At 38.6% G+C, this 4,122-nt stretch overlaps 1 pseudogene; it reads left to right on the top strand.

Annotated features, from left to right (window-relative positions):
* Nucleotides 1–3,320: 3,320 nt before the first annotated feature.
* Nucleotides 3,321–3,421, top strand: LOC112446484 (uncharacterized; annotated as a pseudogene).
* Nucleotides 3,422–4,122: the final 701 nt, after the last annotated feature.

Below are 4,122 nucleotides of genomic sequence, written 5' to 3'. Positions count from 1 at the left end.
CTAACTTGCCATCTATGACAATTCATGGTACTGAAATCAGAAAGGATGGGATCACTTTTCCATTTCTTTAAGGTCACCAAGGACAGACAAGCTCAGGACATACTGTATTTGTCAGAAGCAAAAGAGATGACTAGGGAGATGGCAATGACAAATCTGTTCTAGGCTTAGCTCATTTTACTGAAGAATGTGTGTCCCCTTCTGACATTTATCAAAAGAAATTCAATTTTATAAAAAGAAGGATGTCAAATAATAGTACATAGCTAACACTCATTCTGCGGCTGTCAGAAGGCCAGATGGGGGCAAAAAGGAAAAGGGTAGATGGAAGAAAAAGTCATGCTGGCAAGAAACAGAAAGCCAACAGGGTGAAAGGTCAGTTCTAATATGCTTACAGGCTTGAATACATTTCTAATTATGTCACATAGTTTTGAGATCCATATTAGTGCCTACTTCACACTTTGGAACACTGTTTTTCATTTTCTACAAATACAAGGAATGACACAAAGTAAAGGTTTTGTGTCTGTGTGTGTGTTTTTGTTTTTTGTTGTTCTTTTTTTCTGTTTTTTTTTTCTTCTACATCAGGGAAGAAAGCTAATGAAACCTGGTAAAATCCCACAGCACCAGGTACAATGAAATGTACCCCATGGGCAAGCAATCTATATTTCTTACAGTGATGATGATGATTTTTCTTTGGCAGGAAAGGATATTATGGGTCAAAGAATAAAACCAAAAGTTGAGACAGAGGTAGAAAAAAAGAAGTCAGATTAAGATCAAAGCAGGGGATTCTATTAGGAGACTAATGATGAAGCTGACAAAATACTGTAACAAGTGAGTGTTTTTACCATACTGCATAAAAATATTGGATTAAGCTACAAATTAAATCTCTTTCTCAGTGAGGGGTTTCTGCAGGACAGAAGCAATTAGGCTGCTGTCTACTGAAGACAGGAAACTTGATTAACAGATCCAAAAAGACAGCGTAGGGAAGATGGGTTTAACACCAGGAGGTGAAACACCAACTGTTATGCAAATTGACTTTTCTCAAAATGTTGGATAATTTCAATCAAGGACTGAAATACACTTTTTTTTTTTTTAAACATCACTGTTCTCTGGCCTTAAACTCCGCAATGCAATTTCTTATTAAATAACTGCTACTGATGCATGTGTCACAGTCAAATTCCTGAGGTGGGTACTGAGACACTGCAGAACATTTCACCATAAAACTGATTTTTGCTTGTTTTCCAAATTTTCAAACATCCAAGGTGTTCTAGCTAAGGATGGCTGAGCAAGCAGCTTGTGGGACACTGGCTGTGAAGTGTTTGTGTCTAACCTTTTTGAGTCCCGTACTCTCTGTAAGGTACCTATTTGGTGCAGTCCAAGCCAACTTGTTCTTGTTTAGAATAAGGACTCTAAGGAGTGGCTACCATTTGTTAATGACAAAATACTTGTGTGTATTTTTCCCACTGATAAGACATTGTGCTAAAGCCAGAGACTGCTACTGCTACTACTAAGTCGCTTCAGTCGTGTCAAACTCTGTGCGACCCCATAGACGGCAGCCCACCAGGCTCTGCCGTCCCTGGGATTCTCCAGGCAAGAACACTGGAGTGGGTTGCCATTGCCTTCTCCATTGTGTGAAAGTGAAAAGTGAAAGTGAAGTTGCTCAGTCACGTCTGACTTGTAGCGTCCGACTTGTAGCGACCCCATGGACTGCAGCCTACCAGGCTCCTCCATCCATGGGATTTTCTAGGCAAGAGTACTGGAGTGGCTTGCCATTGCCTTCTCCGAAAGTCAGAGACAGGACACCAGAAATCCAGGAAACATTGTAACTATTTATTCTTCATTAACTCAAATTTGTACTTACTGTCCTGGAGATTTTCAAATTCAAAGTCCTAAAAGTATGCAGAATATTTAAAAATGTATCTGTAATCGAGTATCTTTCCTTGAACAAAAATAAGTCAGGTTCCGCAGCACATAAACCAGATCTTTCTATTTCTTCTTGGAAGATGATGAGAAGAATTAAAATCATGTAGATGATCTACTGGAATTAATATAGTCATCTTCATACATATTATTACCAGCGAAATTTTCAAGGTTTAAATTTTTTCATGAGACTGGCCACACACATTTGCATAAATCCTTTGATCCAGGGAATATGATCAAATCAACTAAATAAGTTAACATACAAACTTTTAACTCTTCACATCAAGGGTTGTCGAACTTTTTCTCTGAAGTACTAGATAGTAAATGTGTTCGCCTTTGCATTCCAGACAGCCTCTCACAAGAACTCAGCTTTGTTCTGTAGGGACACAAAAGCAGCCAGAGGACTCTGCAGAAGTAAACGGGCTTGGCTGTGTTCCAATACAGTGTTATTTACAATAACAGGCAACGAACTTTGGCCTGCAAGCCACAGTTTGCTGACTCATGCTTTATATCATTTTATCCCCTTCATTTCTTTTCATTTATCCTCTATCATGATGTCACAGCCTCGTACTGAGAATGCAGCAAAGCTGTGGCTACAGACCAAACATTGTAAACAAAGATTGCAGGGGAAGAGGAATGTGAAAATTTGTTTAAAAAATATGTACTAAATTAGTAATAGAATATACACTGAAAAACTTCAGAGTTAACAGTCCTTTCCCCACCTTGCTGCTTGAGAGATCTTTCTAAAATGCAAATTTGATCTTGGAACTCTCTAGCTGAAAATGTTTTACCTGCAGCAGACAGCCGGCTCTTTAGCTTGTCACAAACGTCTCATCCCATGGCTGACCCTGTTTTCCTCCCAACTTCATCTCTTGCTATGTCTTCTTCTCACATTCTGTGCTCCAGCTACACAGAGGGAATCATAATTTCCATAGTGCTATGTGCATTCTGGCCTTCCAACACATGCACTATTATTCACTGTGCTTGAAACCTATTAACAACACTGACCTCACTAACTCCTTGAGGACTGAACTCGGGTGTCTCAGGTGACTTTTACTCCCAGCCTGTGCTATCAGGAGGTGACTATTTTCTTGTCTATTGACCCTGATAAATATTAAATTCTTGAAAGTTGAAACTGCATTTTTTAAAAGCATGATGCCTAGCAATGGAGAACAATCCATAAGTAATTATTCAATCAATCAATCAGTCAATTAAATGAGCTTTGTGGGTCCCTCCACTTCATCCTATAAATATAATTGTTCCTAACAATGAGCAATCTCTTTTCTTTAGCATACCATCTATAAATGATACACAAACAACTAATACAGAAATGAAAAAAAATTAGTTCAAGCAGTAATTTATATCCTATAAGCAGGGGGAAGTGTTAATAAAGTCCATTTGCATGCTTGCTTCTGCAGCACATATGCTAAAATCTGAATGATACAGAGATTAGCATGGTCCCTGTGAAAGGATTACCTACATGGGAAAAGAATCTGAAAAAGAACATATATATGTATGAAGTATGAAGTGTTAGCTGTTCAGTCGTGTCCAACTCTTTGCAGCTTCGTGGACTGTAGCCTGCCAGGCTTCTCTATCCATGAAATTCTCCAGGCAAGACTACTGGTGTGGGTAGCCATTCCCTTGTCCAGGGGATCTTCCTGACCCAGGGATCAAACCTGGGTCTCCTGCATTGCAAGCAGATTCTTTACCATCTGAGCCGGCAGAGAAGCCCCAGATATATGTAAATGTACAACTAAATCACTTTGTTGTACACCTGAAACTAATACAACATTGTAAATCAACTATACCTCAATATAAAATAAGTTTTTAAAAACCGCTTTGCATTTACCACATAAGTAGGAATCTTTTCTCAACTGCTAATCATACAAGAGCCAGGTTTTATATGAAGAGCAATTAAACATTTATAGGATCTATAGGAGACATGAACAGATGCTATTTAAAGACATCCAGAAGAAAAGACTACAGAAAAAATAAATTTGTGTTTCAGTGGGAAACTATACATTAGACTTTAGCCTTTCATAATCTTTGCACTATTTTACAACTTTTATAATTGATGCACATGCACATTCTGTCTGGTCTGGAAGAGTTTCAGTTGACTTCCCTCCATTCCTTTTTGTGCTGTGCTGTGCTAAGTTGCTTCAGTTAAGTTCAGATCAGTCGCTCAATCGTGTCCGACTCTTTGCAACC

The sequence above is a fragment of the Bos taurus genome, chromosome 4, assembly GCF_002263795.3.
Source record: "Bos taurus isolate L1 Dominette 01449 registration number 42190680 breed Hereford chromosome 4, ARS-UCD2.0, whole genome shotgun sequence".
Classification (NCBI taxonomy): domain Eukaryota; kingdom Metazoa; phylum Chordata; class Mammalia; order Artiodactyla; family Bovidae; genus Bos; species Bos taurus.
This window is presented reverse-complemented; position numbering and strand designations above follow the sequence as displayed.